Source organism: Equus przewalskii, chromosome 3 (assembly GCF_037783145.1).
Source record: "Equus przewalskii isolate Varuska chromosome 3, EquPr2, whole genome shotgun sequence".
NCBI classification, from domain to species: Eukaryota; Metazoa; Chordata; class Mammalia; order Perissodactyla; family Equidae; genus Equus; species Equus przewalskii.
In genome coordinates this window covers 106,147,688-106,169,071 of record NC_091833.1, presented here as the reverse complement: position 1 = coordinate 106,169,071, position 21,384 = coordinate 106,147,688, and the positions used below count along the sequence as shown (strand labels likewise).

The 21,384-nt window shown below is 45.4% G+C and overlaps 1 long non-coding RNA gene across 1 annotated transcript; it reads left to right on the top strand.

Annotated features, from left to right (window-relative positions):
• Nucleotides 1-9,139: 9,139 nt before the first annotated feature.
• Nucleotides 9,140-19,267, top strand: LOC139082356 (uncharacterized). Its single transcript, XR_011538269.1, has 3 exons — nt 9,140-10,141; nt 11,199-11,291; nt 19,142-19,267. It is a non-coding gene; the product is annotated as an uncharacterized lncRNA (long non-coding RNA).
• Nucleotides 19,268-21,384: the final 2,117 nt, after the last annotated feature.

Genomic DNA, 21,384 nt, shown 5'->3' with positions numbered 1-21,384 from the left:
ATCTTTTGGGCTCAAGTCTCCCATGTGGACCTTAATTAGCTGGGTGACTTTGATCAAGTTTGTTCACCTCTCTGGGCCTCAGTATTCTTGCTTATATAAGGAAGGAAATACACTAAATGCACTAAATCTCAAGGGTCTCTTCCAACACTGAATTCCATGCATCTATGCCCCACCTCCAGCCACATTGTCGTCATCTTCCCAAAGATGATCACACTGTGGTGCCGCTGCCTGGCTCCTCCGTCACACTCTGAACTCCTCCAGGAGAAGCAGAATGCACTGGATCTGTTAGCTACTGCCTCCCTTGCACTTAGCACCAGACCTGGCATTGTTTCACTAAATGAGTGAACAAATGAATGGTCTGAAGGAATGAAGAGTTCTAACAACACCAGAAAAGAAATCCGGGCCCAGCAAGAGTTGGTGGAGCAGTGATTGTAGTGGCTTCTGGTGACAGAGTGGGATGTGAGCAGGCAGCCCATATGTCCCAGTTTGCTGGGACAGTTCTGGTTTTTCCTGTTGTCCCAGTGTAATTCTTGTAGCATCTCCTTTCACTCTCACAAGTGTCCCCATTGACTGATAAACTAAAAGGTCACCCCAGAAATGAGGGAATCCTGTGCTCTCAGTACCAACCATGCACCAGATGCTTCAATCAGCTCTTTCCATACATAATCTTTGTCAATCTACCTCAAAACCCTTAATATGGGTGTTATTATCCCCATTTTACAGATCAAGAAATTGAGGCTCAGAAAGCTTATATGAATGGCTAAAACTCTCAGAGCCATTAATAAGTAGAGGGTAGATTCACACCCTGGACTGCAGGCATTCAAAGTCCTGCTCTTTCTACTCTGCCATGTGATAGGATCACATGGGAATGGGAAGCGTCACACTCCCCTAGACTCATGGGGAGATTTCTCCCACTCTTACCTCTCTTGTTACGTTCCCTCGATGCCTAATTTTTCTTCGCTGGGTCCACTCTGCAAACCCCAGGATAGCCACAGTTTCCATTTTTGTGGAGTGGGCATGTTTCTCCCCTTTCTATCACTCTTCATCTGCTTCCTCCAGAGACTAAGTCTGTAAGAGGAAACTGTGCTTTAGAACTCAGAGCGAAGGAGCCACAGACTCCTTGAGAATAACACATGGCAGGCACGGATGATCACAGGGCCAGGGAGGAGGCGTGCACGGCAGACTCAGAGGCAACGCAGCACTGGGGCTTCTCCCCGGATGTTGCTGTCACAGAGAAGAACGTGGGCTTGTTGAGTCCACCTGTCTAGGACTGAGTCCTGATCAGCCACTTCCAACTATTTGATGTCGGGCTAATTATTTAACCCTTCACAGCCTCAGTTTCTTCATCTGTAACAACCCACTGCCACCAGTCACAAGAAGACCTGTCTCACCAGGCACTGGTTGAGAGGAACAGTGTAGGCTAGAGCTAGGGGTCTTAAGACTCCACCTCTCTGTCACCTGGGCAAACTTCTCTCTCATCTCTCTAGCCTCTGATACATCGTCTAGATAGCACCTGAGGACCCTCAAACCTCCCTCCGGCCTCTCCATCCCCATCACCCACAGCCATCCTCTCACTCTGAGTTCATAGCAATGGCCTCTGCTCTGCCCCTTTCCCTTCCCTCTGCCAATTTATTCTCCACTCTGATTCCAGATGGATTTCTTTAAAGTGCAAATCTATTCACATCACTTGCCTACTTAAAATTCTTCAATCGTTTCCTCTTGCCCTCAGAATCAGTTCAAACTCCTTGGAGAGAATTACATGGCTCTGGTGCCCTCACCCAACATTTCCTGCTCTCCAGCCACAGTGAACATCTCTTGGTTTCGTTATGGGGCCACACTGACTCTTGCCTCAGGTTTCTCACGATGCTTTTCTCTTTTCCTAGAATGATCTTCTCCCTGTGCATCCTCCACTCGGCTCACTCACTCCTCATCTAGTTAACTCTTTCCTGTCATTTAAATGTTAGCCTGAACCTCGCCATTAAAAGATGAGCTGTCCTCACACCACATGCCAACCAGTTCACCAATTACAGGTGTCAAAGCCCCTTGTACTTCTACCCTTGAAAAATTCAGTCCACTGGGAATGACTGACTCAGGGGCTCCCTCCCTCCAGACCGGAAGCCCTGCAGGAGAAGGGACCACATGTGACTTGCATCCTGCTGTATCCCTGCACAATGGGGAATCAGAGGCAAGGTAGAAATTCCATTTATTCATTCACTCATTCTCACTCATTCATTTGTTCACTGGTTCTTTCCACTGTGGTGGAGTGGGCATTTCTCTCCTCTTTCCATCATCTTTTCTCTGCTACTCCCAGAAACTAAGTCTGTAAGAGAAGACTGTGGCTTATAGCTCAGAAAGGAGAAAGACTCACAAATTCATTAAGTGTACTCCAAAACAGGAGTTGACCCTCCCAGTAGAAGAGGTTAAACGTCTTTGAGGTCCTCTGCCCTAAAGCCAGACCTTGGTGAGGATCTCTTTCCTTTCCCTTTCTCTAATGGCAGGATGTGAAGCCCCTCACTCTGCCCCATGCCCCTTCCCAGCAGCAGGACCAGGTGGAACAGAGAAGGACTAACAACGCAAATTTAAGGCAAGGCATTGGGAGAAGTCAGAAGCTTAAAGAAAGGGCTAACAGTATGAAAATGGCCAAAGAGTGGTGCAGGAGAAAAAGAGAGAAAAAGGAAGAAGTCCCAAGAGACCAAGACTAAATCTCCCACCTATAATTGGACTAGAGAAGCTACCAGAACCTCTACCACCGTGCAGATTCTGGATGATTTGGAACATGCATGTTACTCAAGCCCGCAATAAAGGACTGACCAAATATTTGCAAAATTCCCTGCATATGCTTGTAAATGGCTAATCATTTTGTGTGCACCCCTCCTTCAGCAAACATTGACGGCTATCCACCAGAATGCATTTCTTCCTACTTCCATCAGGACAGAATTTAAGCGGGGATATTGCCACGTTATGATAAAACTTCCCAGGCTCTCTTACAGCTAGCTATGCATACAAAGTATAGGATTAAGTTTAGACCAATGGGATGGGAATGGCAATGAAGTGTGGAATTTCTGTGCCATCTCCAAGCCACTTGCCCTGGAGATCCTCTCTTTCCTTCCCATGAGCTGCTTCACAAAGGGACCATGCAGATGAGGACAAAGCCCTAAGGAATGGCAGAGCAATAACAGGAAAGAAAGGAACTTGACCTAAGAAGCAGAGAAGCACATCAGCTTTGATTGCTCACCTCGGGAATGTTCCATGAAAGTGAAATAAACTTGCCTTCTTTAAGTCACGGTATTTTGGGGATCTGTTACAGTAGCTTAGCCTTTATACTAATTAATAGAGTTTTGGGGGTTTTTCCCATGTCAAAGATGTAGAGCTGGGTTTTCAATGATTGGGTTTGTGAAACAACAAAGAGCTTCCAGAATGTGCGTTGTGTCTTAATACAACACATGGATTCTAATAGTGCTCCCTTGGGATTCATTTGATCAGGCAAAGCAATACTCCTTGAATATCACGCACATTGAATCTAGATGCATTTTGAGGCTCCTATGAAAATGTATGCAAACCTCATATCTACAGATCTGCTATAGCTCAGTTGATACGCAAATGACACTCAGGGTTCATCTCAAATTCTGCCTCCCCCAAGAAGTCTTCCCGGAACGCTCCCTACAGCTCTAATCAGTCTCTCCTTGCTCAGTTCTCCCATGCCATCAGTCTCTCTAAGTCTCCTCTACCTGCCTAGGGTGGTATCTGTGTACAACATCTCTCCTCTGCCAGGTTGTCAGCAGCTGCATCATTACTTTGCCTCATTATTCATTCACAGAGGACCTATTATGTGCTAGGCCCTGTGCTGGGTGCTAGGGATAGAGAGATGAGAGAGACACACAGCGATCCTCAGAGTCTGGTAGAGGGAGAGAGACACACAGGCCAGAAATGACAACACAGAGCAGTAACATGTGCTACGGTGCCACCAGCAAAGCACTCTGGGGACATAGAAGACAAGGAGCAGCTGACCACCTGGGGAGACCTGGAAGTCTTCTCGGAAGAGGGGGCTATTTGATTCATTTGTAACATCTCATCCAAACACCCATCACATTTATTTGTACATCAACCAATCTGTTAATAGTTATTAATAAAACATCAACACGTTACCTTGATGTATATTATTCCATTTGATCCGCACAACCAGCTGAAAGATGGGTGTTAACATTACTTTCGTTTTATAGATGTGAAAACTGAGCTTCATAACATGTAGCCCTCTCAGGGTCACTGAGTGAATGAGTGGATTTAAGCAAAAGTCTTTGAATTCAAAAGTGTGTGATTTTTCCACTCCTGCTCCCTCTTGGCCCAGCTTCTTGGAGTTTGGCCGTTCATGCCAGTGGTTTGTCTGGTCTTGATTTGCCATCACCCTGAAATGCTGCCTTCCATCTCTCTCCCTACCTCCACACACTGTAGTTGAGGAGAGAGACGCCTTCTATCCCTCCAGTGACTGACCTAAGTTCCCACAGTATCAGAGGCCTGGAGCCTGGTTATTGAGAGAGGAGATCAGACAATGTATCTAAAAAACCTAATGACCCCCTCCAATGAAACTGTTATGGATTCAAATTTCCCACTACAATTCTCCCCAGAGTCTAGCCTATTAGATTGATGAAGGCATTATTGAAAGTGGTATTAAATATGCAAGAATCAAAACTACATGTAAACAAAGAACGGACGGGCCTAAAGGAGGCCAAATACATTCAAAGACAGTGTCATTTCCTAATTTCAAAAGGCAAAGAAGCATCAGCTCTCATTCAGGACAAATAGGCAACGACATAATCCTTAACCTTTTAACGGGGCAGGGGGTGGGTGGAAAGCTCAAGCTAAGATGATCCACGATATTTCATTAGTTAAAAAAATTGGATGGGGGCCAGCCCCATGGCCAAGTGGTTACCTTCACATTTCAGTGGCCCAGAGTTTTGCCAAATCAGATCCTGGGCACAGACCTAGCACCGCTCATCAGGCCATGCTGAGGCGGCATCCCACATAGCAGAACTAGAAGGACCTACAACCAGAATATACAACCTTATCCTGGGGACTTTGAGAAGACTAAGAAGAAAAAAAAATAGCAGATTAAACACGTTGCAAAATTGGAACTTACCATTTAATTACAAATATGTTAAAAATAAAAATTTATGCATAAAAATAAATGTTTCTCTAAGTTCACCAAGATGTTACAGGGAATATAGTTAGATAATGGCATTTTTCTCTATTCCCTGAAACTTTTTATGAGCATGTACTATTGTTTTTACAGAGAGAGAGAGCGGAGCGAGACTGAGAAATGGGTGTTTAAGTATCCTAACCAACATTAAAGAGGAAGGGATAGAATAAGAAACATAGAAGCCACATAAAGAGCAGAAGACTGCGGTCAGAAAGCGACCTTAATCTTTGTGCCAAGATGAAGGCCATACAGTGAATCCTATGGAGCCCTTCTCAGAATGATGCTCTGAAATACATAAAATGCATAAGGTTACAAAAGGAACCAATTATGTTGAAATATGCTTACCAAAACATTAAAAAACACAAATTTGAGATTAAGTAATGCATGTGCTTCTTTACCGATGCCTTAAATAATAAGCAGCAGCCTAAGTGAAGTAGTAAACAAGCACCAGTGATATTTCCGGATAGCTGCCACAACTGTAATAGAATGTGAAAACGTTTCTAATGACCAAGTCACAGACGCTGCTAATACTGCTGCGGTGTGTTGCTCACATTCATCATTGGAAGACATCCTAAATTTCAGTTAGAAGTGAGTGAAAATAATGATGCACTTCTCTTCAATCCACCTTCATGGACTGAGGTTAGAACCTCTGTTTCAGAAACTCTATAGAAAGATCATATTTTAGGATAATACCTTCTTAGCTAGTCAGGAGAACTAACTTTTGTTAAGTGCCTACTATGTACCATGCACCACAATACAAAACATCACATTCATTATAAGCCCACTTTTCCCTTTGCCCCACGTAGAGGACATTGAGAGTGATACAGGGTAAGGTCTGGAAAACAGGTTCCTCTGTTCAATTGGGGAAATATTTAATAATGTTAAGTAACAGCCCAAACAGCTGTCCTTTGTTAAGGTTAAATTCTACTGCACTACTCACTCCTGAATTCCTGTAGTCGAATATCGCTGGAATCTAAAAGTTGCAAACAAGAATTCCAAGCTTATGGACTTTCTTCAAACCCTAAGTGGATGGGGAACAAGGCAGGGGAGGGCTTCAGGAAAGTGTTCTGTTTTGCCTTTTTTTTTTTTTTGCTTTTTGCTTCATTTGCATTTGCACCTGTTAGTTCCACTGTTATATTCCCCAGGAGATGCTTCGAGTGGAAACAAAAGACCCTCAAATTCAACAGGACTCCTGAGCACTGACCTTCTGCCCAGCAATGAGCCACGAAAGAGTGTGGGATCTCTTCTCCATCCCCAGGGAGCTCTCCTGTGCAACAGAAAGTCTTACTTATGGCTGGCTTTACGATGGGCTTGCTTGAGCTTCTGTGGGTGGATTCTGGATTCTCTGTTATGTCGGCCTCTTCCCTGAATCACATTAAGATATTTAAATAAGAGACCATCTTGTGAAATGTCTTCAATCTAAAAGCAAATGTTTAAATTGTGGGGTCAGAGAAAACCAAAAGCCCAAAAAACTAAATCAAACACGCAAATTCAATTAAGATGTAACAAAAAAGCAACTGGTTTGGAGGGTCATGAGGACAAATGGAGTCTAGTTATCTATCTAATTGCTTTATTTATTTACTTATTTATGTGGCCGTCTTGGCGTCAGATAGGCTTTAGGGAAGATCTCTGTCTGTAGGTGAATCCAGCGCAGGAAATGGGATGTAGTAGGGGGCTCAACAAATATTTGCAGAATCCAAATTAACTTTCTGAAGAGCCAACTCCTCGCCCTCTCACCCAGCTATAGCGCATTTTGCATTTTTGAGCTGGAGGCGCAGGCTTAGCCTAAGGCTACAGAGAGAACAAGGTCAAGGTTAAATAGGAAAGCCAAAATTCCCATAAGGACAGGATTCAGGACTTTTAAGGACAAGTCCTTAGAGTTCATGTACTCCAAAGTTCTAATGTCATGGAAGAGGGGACGGGAGCCTCCGGGAACCCCAAGGACTTGCCACGTGGCCTGGGGTGTGGGGGGGCGGAATCTAATCAGGGAAGACATCCATGCTTCTTTGGGAACTTCAGTTCCATTCCAAAGTGTAGCCTGTTTACCTGGACTTTCAGATAAGAGCACATCAGGAAACAGCTGTGCAACTGCACTTTCTTCTCTGGCACCGGGAATCCTCTCTTCCTGTTCTGCAGTCTCTTCTTCTGCTGGTTTGGCAGCAAAAGAGCAGAGGGACAGTGACAATAATAGTCACCTGGGCAATTAGCAGGGCGTTTCCCCTGGAAGGGGCTGGGACACAGGCCACAGAGACTCGGATCCTATCCAGCCAAGATTACTCACTGGATCAATAGCATCGTTAGCAGGTGTCCCGTGAAGGAAGCAGCCCACCGCAAAGCTGGTATTTCATCTGTCTCAGATGGCCACACGTGCACTTGTAAAGAGGTCAGATCCAAAGGGCAGAGGGCTGGGAAATGAGAGGGGCTAGTCCAGCCTGGGCAAGAGGGAGGGTGAGACCAAGGAGCCAACTGCCTGTGGGAGGAGTGGCAACAGCCAGGCCATGCAAGGGGACTGTCAGAGCTGTCACCTAAAGGGATACTCAGACCCTGCCACCAATAGAGCCCCTGCAGACCTCAGCTCTGAGCCTAGGATAATAGCTGCCACGTATTGTGTTCCCAGTGCTATGAAAAGGTGGGAAACAGCACAGTCCTGGGGGTGTGCAAGCTACGCTAGGAGCAGCTCTGCACTGCACACTCTAACCCACAAGACAGGATGAGGCTGAAGAGGGAAGTAAGCTGTGGCCCATGCTAAGTAGTCTGGACTTTCTCCTGAGGGTGATGGGAAGCCATGGCCAGATTCATAGCATGGTGTCCCTTGGTTTTAGGTGATTTCTCTGGAGGCTGGGTAGAGAACAGGCTAGTACAGGGGTTCTCCAAGTGTAGTCAGCCCTGACCAGCAGCATCATTGACACCTAAGAACTTGGAAATGCAAGTGCTCAGGCCTCCCTCCAGGCCCAGTGAATCAGAATCAGACCAGAGCCCAGCAGTCTGTGTCTTAACGAGTGTGGGAAGCACTGGCTTAGTCACTGGTCTAATTGGTGGGGACATCCATTAGGATGCAGCTGCAGTGGCCCCAGAGGGTGCTAAGGGGTCCTGGGTGGGGTGGTCCCAGTGAGTGGAGGATGTGAGTAACATTAAGAGGCTGGAGGAGCAAGACTTGGTAACACAAGGAATGAGGACAGAGGCGGCACAAGGAAACTCACAGGCTCCTTGGTTCCTAGGCTGGTTGCAAGGACACACCATCTGCAGAGCCAGGAAACATGGCAGGTGGGGGAGGAGGAGAAGCAGCTTTGTATTAGGGGCCTCCCTATTCCTTCCTTCCCTCCCTGAGGCTCCCCAGGCCTTCACTCAGTTTCACCCCTGAGCAGTTCTAGATGACCTTGCAGGAAGACAAGGATAGGACCCAAGTGCCTAGGTGCGTGGTCATCCCAGGGAGTCTGCAGTCAGTGGACCCTCAGGAGACAAGCCTGTCACAGAGACAAACATCTGGGAATCACCCACCAGAGAGTGTGGCGGTTACAAGGCCATGCTCTGGAGCTGCCTGCCTAGACTCACGACTCCTGTTCTACCATTTATTAGCAGTGTGACCTTGGGAGAGTTTCTCAGCGTCAATTTCCCCATCTGTAAAATGGGGATGGTAAAGATAGAATACACGTTTTAGGACTGTCGTGAGGACAAAATGAGTTAGTAAATGTAAGGCATTTGGAACAGTTCCTGTAAGGCAGTATTAGTATCAATTATTACCTACTATTATCCAATTATTACCACACTATTATATTTTTATTATTCCTTAAAATAGAGAGATTTGAAGGAACCAATCAGGTCTTCTGAGATGGGAGGACTATAGCGATCCTTCGCTCTGTGCTATTTAGCCGTATTAATTCCAGTCCTGACCTCCCGGAGCATGCGCTGTCTCCTCCTCCCGTCTTGCGTCGCTCCCCTCCAAACACCTGCGCGCTTCCCCCTCATCATGGCTTTTCTCAGCTGGAATCAGTTGAAACCACGGAGCATCTCAGGACATATTCAGTGGGTGGCTAAGCTTGAAGGAAGAGAAAAAGATCTTTAATCCATACACATGTGGATCCCCTACAGGGCACGCAGGCCTGGGAGATGCAGACCCCGACCTCCAGGAGCCCCCTGGCTGGAGAGTGAGCGTGGACGTGTAAACGGACCATATCAGAAGAGTGACAACAGCTGGAGGGGGATGCAGAGAGCAGCAAGAGGGCTCAGAGGACAAAGCTTCCGTCTCTGACTAGAACTCTCCCCCATAATCCACTTCACAATTTGTGTTCTCACTCTGGAATTATCAAAGCATAAGAAATCTGCTATTGGAAGAGGAAATGCCAAGATAGCAAGCTCGTTTTTTTAAAATGTCCCATCTTTTCTAATCTGAGTTTTGGAAGCAGGGCCTGCTAGCAGGAGGAGAAGAGACACAATCCGAGCTCTGAGCAGGCAGCTCTCCTGGAGCATTGTGGGAAACAGGAAATATCTGCCCTCAGACGAAGCAACGTGGGGCAGAGCTAGAGCCGGGGCCTCCAGCCGCTGGCACTGATCACACTTCCTGGTTTCAATCGCGGTCAGTTGGATGGATGGATGGACTGAAATAGAATCCCAGAATGGGTTCTTAGAACTAAATAGAAAAAGGAAGGCCCAGAGGCACAGACAGAACTCCCCAGAGATACAAAGTCTGTGAAGAAAAGAGAAGAAACATTGGGAAAGAGAGAAAAAAGACCCAAAATGGGAAAACTTCGAAGAAGGAAGGGCCTGAGAGAGTAGCGAATGATGGAGAGATCTCATAACTTCTTTTTCAGCTGGTCCAAGGGAGCAGAGAAATTTGATCATGAAAACTGGTACAGGAAGCTTGGAGAAGGGTCAAGAGAAGAGAGTGTATCTGCTGACCCAGCCTCAGGCTTGGAGTTCGATGAATGTTCTCCCCAACTCAGCACAGAGGTGAGTAGGAAAAACTGTGTTCTCTCATCCCTACAGGGCACACAGCTTTATTCTTTTTTTTTTTCCGAACTCTGAAAAAGGATTCCCTCTTCCCACAGGTCCCATTGTCCTCACAAGTCTCATTCGCTGCACAGAAAGGCTGTTTTCATTGAGACACATCTGGGCAAGGCAGAGTCTTCCACAGCATCTCATAAGAGCACAGGCTCTTTATGTGGGAGAAATAATGAAACACCTTGTTGGTGAAACAAATATCAAAGTGCAAAAGAATTGCTCAGGCAGAAAAATGGAGGGAAATTGCTTCCTTCTGCACCCAACCCACAAGCACAAGTCCTTTCCAAATTGGGTGGAATTTGTTTGTTTGTTTCTGTTTAGAGTTTTATATATAAGACGGTTGTTGCATTTCAAGAGGAACATATGCTCCTATTATTAATATAGTAACTAGTGATTATGTCCTCAGACAATCAAAAGGGACTCTCCTCCCTCATTCCACTCATCTTAAAAGATGAAGTTTATTTTTTATTAAAAAAGTAATAAATGCACACTATAGGAAAAAACAACAGAAGCAAAAAGGAACTAACCCTAGTCCCACAACTCAAAGAAAATTACTTACATCTTGTTATAATTCTTCCCAGTCTTTTTGTCCCTGTATCTGCGCTCTTCCGTGATTAAATTTCTTTCCTGAAAAATCCTTAAATATCATGGAGCTACTTGAAATTGTTTTTTTAAAGGATATAGTGGACATAGGCTATTCTTGGCTACCCAGCGTCTGTTTCACCTTCTCTTGATAATTGTGCCCATACTATACTATCGTTTGGGTATTACTTTTCCCTTAAATATACCTGGTGGGAATGTCACTTGGAATGCCCTGTGTTCCCCTAACTATGCAGAGGGCATCTGACTCAAATTAGGCTAATCAGACGCTCCTCTGCTGGAAACTGAACCTTGAATAAAGCAACTAAAACAGAAAATGAAAATAGTTGAAGCTCATGCATCCCTGTGCAATTAATAAGACTGTTGCATTGTTTTTTGCCACCTCTGTACCCCACCTCCCCTGCAGAAATGCCTTGGTTCCTGAGCCTGCTTCTCCAAACTTCTCATCAATTCTATGAACTCTCCCATGCCCTTTCAGCAAATTTCCTTTTTGCTTAAGGTAAGAAAAATCTGTTTCTGTTGCTTGCAACCAGAGAATCCTGGATGAAGTGTGACTAAAAAGAGCATGGGATCAGGACAAAGACAGAAAAATCTGCCCAGCTGCTTTGCTCCCATTTAACAAGCACTGCCATCCTCCCTGGATACCACGTTTCCTGTAACCAAGTTCTTTTGATTTATTCACAGAACCAGTTCCTTATGCCAGGATGCTGGTGTGGTAGACTGATTGCCCTAAAGACCTTGATTTTTTTACTCCTACAAGTAAAAATGCTCCTTGCAATGTGAAATTTTAGCACCTCCTCTAAAGAAATGGAGTCTATTTCCCCACCCTTGGATCCAGGCTGGCTTGTGACTTGCTTTAGCCAGTAAAATGCAGCAGAAAGGAAGATGTGCCCATTCTGAGCTGGATCCCAAGAGGTCTCAGTGCTTCTACTCGCCCTCTTGGATCCCAGCCTGCCCCAGGAGAGCAAGGCTGGGCTGGTCTGCTCGACTGAGTAACTGCATGAATCAGACAAGAGCTAACTGAGGCCATACTAGACAGGACAGCCCCCAGCTGAACTTCCTCCTGACTGCAGATCCACGAGTGAGTCCGGCCAAGACAGCTAAGCCTATCCCAGAGCAGCAGAACTCCCTGGGTGGCCTGTAGACTCATGAGCAAAATAAATGCTTATTGTTGTTAAAAAAAAAAAAAAAGGATAGGGACAATGAAAGATGTTATATTATCTGAACAAAATAATAAGGGAATGTGTTCTGAAAAATATCATTTATTTGTGTGACAAAATATTATCAGTTGAGACTCTCCAAGAAATGTCATAAAACACAGGATAGTGCTAAAACCTCAGCTGATTTAGCAGTGTTGATAAGGACATGAATCCTGGAGCCAGAGGGCCTGCATTAAACGCTCATTCTGCCATGTACTAGCCATATGACATGGAGCAAGTGTGCCCCGGTTTCCTCATCTACAAGAAGATGAAAATAATAGGGCCAGTATCAAGGGTTAAATGACAAAACATATGTAAAGGGTTTAAGCAGAAATCCCTCAGTATAACATTACCCATTATAAAGACCATTCTTCTGTGACAGTTTGCTGTTCAGAGTCAGGAGATTGGCAAAGAATTACAGTCTTTTGATTTTTTTAACTCAGTTTGATCATCTTGGACTCTAATGGGAGTAGTAGATTTCATTGAATGTATTACTGACACAGTGGGGGTTAATTCTACCATATTGTTATTTGTTTTCTATTTCTTTTGGATTCCTGTCTCCTTTTGGATATATTGTGTTCAGTTTCCTCCTTTATTAAATATATGTTTATATATTTATAATATATTTTAATTATATGTAATTTATACATATATTTCTACAGATAATTTATAATATAGACAACACCATTCTTTCAGTGGTTACTGTAAAGACTAGACAACATGCATCTTTAATTTATTAAAGTCAAATACAAATGAGCATTTTACCAGTGGACAAAGCAAGGAATGTAGCATCCTTGACTTGGAGGACTTCCCCCCGTCCCACCTTATGCAAGGGTGTTGGGTATATGTGAGGTTCTAGGTAACGTTGTCCTGCTCCAGGGAGGGTTCACGTTTGCTTCTGTCAGGAACCCAGGCTGAAAATGCAACCAGAGCTTTTCAGAGCTTTGAGAGATTTGAGTCTGGGCTTCCATCTTTGTGAGGACTGGTTTACTTCCCATTCTCCTTCACTCCTAGTCAGGGCTTCTTACTGGGTCTCTCAGCCTCAGCGCCATGGACCTTTTAGAGCAGATCATTCTCGGTTGTTGGAGAGCTGTCCGTGCGCTGAAGGCTGCTGGCAGCATCCCTGGCCGATACCCACTAGGAGCCAGTGGCACCCTCTCAGTCGTGACAAGCAAAACTGTCTCCAGACATTGTCAAGTGTCCTCTGAAGGGACAAAAGCACCCCTGTTGAGAAACATTGTCCTAGGCTGTAGCCCTACAGGATCCCCACCAAAAGCCCCCAACCCCTGAGACTGTCAAAGCTCCGCTCACTTCTCAGTCTCTTTGTTGCCACTTTGGGATGAGGGGAAAGGCTGCTCCCAACAGGGAGCTCCCCTCTCCTGGCTCTCTCCTCTCACAGGTCCAGGACCCACAGATCCTCCCCGCCTTGGGAGCCTCTGCGGTGCCTGCTTACAGGTGTGTGTGTGCTTTCCACGTTCTCAGCAGAAACACTGGTCTGAAATGACACAGCTCATCATTGCAGAGCTCAAGAATTACAGTCTCTTGGAAATAGAATCTTAAATAATTTCAGTTGAATATAGATACACAGGACTGAATGTTCTCTGCAGAGTTCTTTGGTGCAGGGTACGTTACAACTGATAACAGACCTGTTCTTAGAGGAGTTTGGGACTGGATAATCCTGTGGAGTACAGTCCTGTGCATCATAGGACATTTAGGAGCATCTCTGGCCTCTGGTACAAATAATAAAAGTACCTTTCCTTTTTTACTATACCTAGTTGGTATAATAGTATATGCACATTTTAAAAGCTAAAATAAAAAAGACGTCGGTTGAGCTACAAAGTACATACACATCTCCCCCCAAGAAAGCATGCAGTAGAAAACTGGGGAGGGAGATGTTTGTTGCAAGCTAAATTCAGTCCCCTAGTTTTTACCAACCATGTGACCTTGGCCAAGTCGAAGCTCAGGGTCCTCTGCAGAATGAAGCTGTGGGATTAGATTATCCATCACTGCAGTCGCTTCAAGCCCTGACAGATGAGAAGTCTATTAGAAACCAGGTTGGTGATAATTTAGCACACCAAATACAGCCAAAGGGAAGCAGCGTGTTTATGAAAAATCAGTCATATCTGATTGATCTATTCCCATTTTGAAGGATGTTCCTAGTTGAGAAAGTAAAGGAAACCCATCCGATGTGGTTTCCAGATACATCTGACAAAACACATCAAAATGTCCTTCTGAGGAAATTGGAGAAAAGAGGACCTGGTGAACGTCTAGCTTGGACACTTTGTAACTAGGTGATTGCCAAGACCCAAAGAATTCTGCTTGGCACGTCACTGCGGACCTCTAAAGGCAGTCCAGGTGTTGTACCCCATGGAACAGCAGCCTCCTCCAGGCCTGTTGCTGCTCTGTGTCAATGATTTGGATGACAATTAAGAAAGTATTTCATCAAATGTGTGGGTTTTTCAAAGATGGAATTCATAGATAAGGTGAACTCTAAGTCACGTTCCCGCCTACTCCCTTCAAGGACACCTTCCTCTTGTAAATGTTCTTTCACATCTGCCTCTGAGTCAGTGTACCCTCCAGCCTGCACCGTCGCCTGTGCCAAGTGGACCCTCTGGCTTACAGAACTCTGCTCTGCATTCATTCCCCAGAGTCCCACTAACACAAGACAATTTGTGTAGCAGATTTTTACTGAAGTTTTGCAGGTAGCAGAGGGTATTTAGAGCATAGAGCAAAAAACAACTTCAAATTAAAAATCAGATATCAAACCCCTAGGATATAGTTCCCTTTCCCTGCCACAGAGAATGCCTTCCAGCTTTGTGGCTCCTCCCTTTGCCTCAGCAGCCTGCAAAGTCACTCAGTTCCTCCGTTGCTCCTGCATTGCCTCCCTGGGGCCCTGATAACTCCTTGTCTTTACTGCAAGTGGATATTCAAAATTCTGCCTTCTTTTACTGCACAAGTATATTCCTGTCTCTGTTGACCTCATCTTGACCCATCCCATGTCTGCTGAGGGTAGGGTGCAGAAGGGGGACGGAGGGGCTTGCCTCCTTCAACTGAAAGGTGTACCAAGGAATTTTCCTCAACTACAGACTCATCTACCCAAGAGATAAAATTTGCCTTTAACATACATTGGAATTTAAAAGGTCTTCTCTGATGCTAGGATGCTACGATTCTGTGGTTTTACTTAATTTGTCTTCAAAGGGCTAAATATTTAAGAAACAATGAGCACAACCCGCCCCATCCCCCATAGCCAAGGAAGGGAGGGTTAAGGTTCATAGGTGTGGATCAAAGTTTCCTACCATACAGTGAGGGTTGTCATGCATCTGCAAATCTACTTTCTTTGTGCATTTGTACAAACCTGAATATACTCTCATCCCCATTCAGTAAACAGAAGTTTAAAATCTGGTAGAAGCATGAAGCAGTGACAGAGGATGAAAGAGAGTAAAAATGGTTTGAAGGAAAAAAAATACAAGCACTGATCTACAGCCCAAAGGAATGAAATGTCCATGCCGGAAAAAGGAATGGACTAAATGAAATTCAGGAGTTGGGTCCCCAAAATACCACCCTCTCCTTTTCCTCCCTGTTTGGGGCTGGTGGGGAGCCGGGAACACTACCAGCAGATATTTGCATGCTCTAAGTATTCCACTGGGAAAGTGGGAGGTATCAAGACAGATGGCTCTAGTAAGTGTGGGTGAGTTTGACGTCAAGTTTGTGAGCCAAATGGTGCTTTCTGAGTTTCACCTCTCCAAATCCCATCCGTAATGAACCCACTAGCTCAAGCCGTGACTCACCTTTGAAGCCTCTCCTGCCCGCTCCATCACAGTAATCTTTCTTTCCTCTAATAACAATAAATGGCTCTTGGAGGTTAAGCATGGGCCACCTTGTGAAACATGACTCAGTCTTCATCTTCGACAGATGTGGCTCCTTGAAGACCACAAGTGGGTCTTCTCTCTGTAGCCACCTGGCCTGCATTCCTCCTTTTATTCAACGCATACTTATCAGTACCTACTATGTGCCAGAGACTGTACTTTCCCCTAGGGAAACCCACATTATTCTAGAGAATAGAGATAATAAATACATAAATAAAAATGGGGAGTCTGGCTTCTGGTTGAAAAACCACGTGTGATTTTTCAGACCCAACCATGGGCAATTACAAAGGCTCTCCCTGGCAGGCCTCCTGGGGGAAGCTCCCCTCCGCAACTCAGGCTTGGTGACAGCCAGCTCACTGCAGGCTCTGAAGGCAGCTGTGTCACGGACTCAGCCCCTCTGGCCGTACTCTTCTCTGTTTGCCTTCCCACCCAGTACCTTCCCTCCTGGGTCTCTGCATCCAAGGCCTTGGGCAGAGGCCTTCAGGCACCCCTCTCAAGACCTCCTTAGGGGGAAAGGGAAAGCCTTGGAGACCAGTGTTTCCACTCTGACTCAGTTCCCAGTATTTTTCTTCCCTAGTCCTCTCCCTCCCCTCCTCCTGATCCCAGCGTCCATGAAACTGCTGGAACCTTTTGTTCAGGGCTCCCTCAACAACCAGACAACCCCACATCTGTGCAGATCCATCTCACTTTCAATCAGGACACTATTCCATGGGCAAAATGAGGGGGGGGTCGGGGGGTGGGGGCGCTGTACTCTCTTGGTTTTAGCCTCTCGTTTAGGCCATCATTAAAGACGTCACTCTTACTTTCATTTTGACTCCTTGATGCTTGAATCAACTACTCCAGCTCTACTGAGGCCCTGACAAAAATAAATACATTAAGTAATGCGTGGAATGTAATAAAATATCAAGTGGAATTTTTGGTGTTTTCTTACTATTTTGGTTAAAGCCCAAAGCCGAGAACAATAGGTGATAAAGAAAACCCACTTAGGTCCCCAGCAAATTCTAACCAAAGGTATAAAGATATAGACCGCTCATTCAGGATTTCCTAAGAGGCGGCCAAAACCAGTCTTTGGTCCTGTGACCCACAGTCCCCCTGTGACGCCCAAGCTGCATACATGAGGAAAGCCCGGAGATAAGGGGTGGAATTGCAGGCAGACGGTGAGGGAGCTCTGGTCCCCGGTGTTGTCATGGCACCAGAGCACAGCGTGATGATAGACTTCTTCGAGGGCATGTCCAGTATGCTGGTGCACAGAGCCCAGAGGAAAAGTCCACAGGCAAGGAGCTGACTGGAGCTCCAATGAGGGCTGAGCAAAGGGAGAGGGCTGCCCTGGGAATGGCCTGTCCTTCTGGAATGTCAGAGGGCAAGATGCCTAATATCTCCAGTGGGCAGAGTGGACACTGTGCAAGCTCACTTGGCCTGAGTCTTCTTGAGAGGGCCGCCCAGTGGAGTGAGACCGCCCAAGCAGACAGAGGCGGTGTGAGGGAACCGTGGGGCCCTGGATTCATGCGAGGTGAGCCAGGGCGTGTGCCTGGGGCAGAGAGTGACAGGAGGGAGGCCTCCAGTGGGGGATCTTGTCCCCAAGAAGAATCATAATTGTTTTTCTGCCTTGACAGAGGACACTTGACAGTCAAGAGAGAACTGCAAACAGCACCAGCTACCTAAAAAGATCTCGTGCCCCTCAGTCCTCCCCACTCCTTCCTCTCCAGGGGTCTCTGAAATGGCAGGAGAGGTTCAGTGGGGAGCAGAAGAAGAAGGTGAAAAATGAAAGATAGGACCACAAGGCTCCCCCTACTTCTGGTCAATAGGACGTTAATTAAGTTAAGCTTGAGCCTAGAAGAATGAAAACACTGTAAATTGGACGAGGAACTGGTTTTATTTTGCTTTGTTTTGTTTTGTTTTGAGGAAGATTAGCCCTGAGCTAACATCTGCTGCCAATCCTCCTCTTTTTGCTGAGGAAGACTGGCCCTGAGCTCACATCCATGCCCATCTTCCTCTACTTTATATGTGGGTTGCCTACCACAGCTTGGCTCGACAAGCAGTGCGTACGTCCACACCCAGGATCCGAACCCGTGAACCCAGAGCCGCCAAAGTGGAAGGTGCAAACTTAACTGCTGCACCACTGGGCCAGCCCCTGAGGAACTGAAGTTTTGACATTAAATTGGACTGAACTATTTCATATCTAAAAAGAAGATGAGTTTAATACTCAAAAATGATTGTAAAAGCCATGAGATTTGCTTGCCATATCTTCCTTGTCAAATCCTTCCCAAGCAGGTTTGAAGCTGTGGTAGGTGAAAAATAAAGTCATTTCCTCATCTTATCTTACCAAATATAGCTTGTTCCAGTGCCAGTTTAGAGAAGCAAAAAGAAGCTGAGAGGGAGACAAACAGGGATGGAATCTGCATTAGGAACTGCCACCTGTGAAGGCTGAGGAGGGACAGGTATGAGAGAAGGAGCCACCTCTGTGAAGAGGGGAAAGATCATTCCTACCAGAGGGAAGGTTATGTGCAAAGGTCCTGAGGCAGAAAAGAGGAAGCAATGGAACTACAAGGTCAGGAGCAGGGAGGGCACCGAGATAATGTTGGAGTCAGATTGTGTGAGGTGATGTGGTCCACAGTAAAGAGTTTGGTTCAATTCCCAGGGCATTCCAGAGTTTAAGCAGTAAAATGACGTCGTCCAACTTACATGTTTAAGATCACTTTTACTGTTGTTTGAAGAAAAGATTGAGGGGGGCAGGAGTAACATTGGAGGCCTACTGGAACGTAATGTACTTCTTAGAAAAGGCAAAACACAGTCTCAGTGGTTGATTTTCTCCAGTCTACAGACTCTGGAAACTCAGAAAGACTGGTGGCCATGGGTACTTCAGGCTCCCTATGACTAAAACAACCTATTGGAATTTAACAACAACAAGAACAAATACAGCAAGACGCTCTCTCATGAAGAACTGGCATGCCTGGTGAGAGCTATGTAACACGTTACATCCATATGCATCTGTATATTTCCTCCCTTAACCACCAGGAAGCTCAGAGCTAAATTTCACGCTCTAGTAATTTTTCTCACTCCTGCTCCCTTTCTATATTTACAGTTGCTAATCTCTCCTTTAACATGATCTCAACATGAGAATGCACTTTTTGGTTCTTCATGAGCCACCTCAAATCCATTTTAAAGATTTTTTACACAACCTGCCACAAAGAGAAAAATGAGACTTTCTTTTAACAGTTTAGAAAACAGCCAAAAAATTATTGCCACTTAGCAAAACATGTTTTGATTATCTTTCTCACCAACAGTTACGCTGAGCACTCCACCCCGGCCTGACCCTTTAAGACAGCTAACCCCAGGGACTCACTGCCAGCCCAGGAAGGTAAGCTGCCGACACCTCCTAATGTTTGGGACAATTTCCGAGGAAGCCCCACCCACTCTTATGCATTCCAGCCTAATTTTAATAGCTACCATACAGCGAGTGCGTGTTCTGTGCCAGGCATCATGCTAAGCACTTTACATACATTATAACATCATCACAAAAACTCTTTAAGGTAAGAACTATTATTAGGTATCCCAGTTTTACAGCTAATGAAACTGAAGCACAGAGAGTTTCAGTAACATATCCAGGGTCAACCAACTGATGAGTGGTGTCCCCAGTGTTTCTACTCTATATCTATCTGCCTCTGGTGCTAAACTTTGGGGTTTGAGATCCTCACCTTGACTCCCACTTCACTCCCATCGTTGGCCCACCAGATGGGATATTTGCCTATGTCCTCTCTAGCTCATGGGCCTTGTCTGTCTGCCACATGCACTAGCTTGGCCCTTTGCCTCACCATCCCCCATCGTCTCCCAGGGGAAATCTCAGGCCTGGCTCAGGCCCTAAACCACCACTCTCTTTCCATGTATGGGCTGATGGGATCAAGACAGACTAGTGTGCTAGATCAACTTATATCGATTTATGGGAGCCAGTCATGTATTACCTCTCTATTATGCATTCAATGACGTCATGTTGCTAGCTTGAAATCGGCCACAATGGGAATATTTACACCACAGAAATTGGCAAATACCACAGATCAGAGATTTGCTGGAGGGAAAGCCACATTTACCAGTATACCACTTGGGACAGACAATAAGGATAACAACAAAACCATCTCTTAGTCTTTTCTTCACAGCCCTTGATAAACAAATCATTCTTCATTCCCAGGACCCCATCAAAAGAAGTTCAGCTGAAATTGTACAGGTAGGAGCCAGTTGTCCTTGCCCAGAACACAAATATCCTTCCTCAACGTGTGCTGCTTTCCTTACTGCGTTAAGAAAAACAGGCTAGGAAACTCTTTCATGCTTTCCTAAGTTCTGTTGAGCTTGCAGTCTTGCAGGAAGGAGGGAGCCAATCTCAGGTGCTGAACATCAAATTGCTTATTGGAACAGCTGCTGCTTTCAGCTGAGTAAGCAGGACATTCAAGGGTGGTGCTTTCTAGCCAGGGTGCTTCAGCCAGTTAAAAATTAGTATGAGGGATGGAAAATAAGAACAAAAGGAAAACCATCCAGTCGTTTGATAGGAGCCACAGTGAGAAGCCTCTTTTACACTTTAAACACAAGGTAGGGTGAAAGAAAGGATGTGAACACTGAAATAAGAAAGACCTGCATCTGAGCCTTGGCTCTTCACTTGCTACATGTTCTGATGGGACAAGACAGGAGAAAGAAAAGATGTAATGAATATAAGGGCACAATCTCAAGTCTGAAGAAGAAAGGACTCCATGATGACAGGAACTCAGTGATGATTTTAGCACAACACTCATTCACTTGCTTATTCAATACTAATTGGGCACCTACTATGTGTCATGAGACATACTAGGTATAGTTGTGACCAGCAGAGACACAGCTTCTGCCCTCATGGAGCTTACAATCTAGTGGCGACCAGAAACATCAAACGTGTAATGCTAATAAGGTGTGATGTTTGTTATGATAAAGAAAATAAATGAGCCATGGGAATATAATAGGGAGGAATTATGCCTGACTTGGTCCAGGGACCAGAAAATAAAGTCCTGCTCAGAGAGTGAAAGGACAAAATGGCTAGAAATCGAGAACAGATAGCTTGACAGCACAACTGGGATTCATCACTCTTGCAAGGGTCTTGTAAGAGCACTAGAGTGGGCCAGACGTTATGGGTTTGGAAGTCAGAGACCTGGGTCCAAATCTGGCTCTACTGCTGCCAAGCTGAGCAAGTTACTTAACCTCAGTGAGCTCGGTACCTTCCTCTTGTATAGGGACAGTAATACTTCCCTTCCAGGCTTACAATTTGAATTAAATTAACTTGGGATGTAGGACTCAGCATGGTGCATGGCCTATGGCAGGTGCTCAATAAATGGTAGCTATGTATAAAAACTGATCAATGCGAATTGTATCTTAAAAATTGAGGATCTCTTAAACTGCACACACAGGCCACTTGGTGAGTAAGTGCCAAAATATCTATCAGCAGAAGGATTTAATGAGGCTTAGCGGTCCTGTCCTGTACGGTAACTTCAGAGTTTGCACAGCAAGAGGCTTC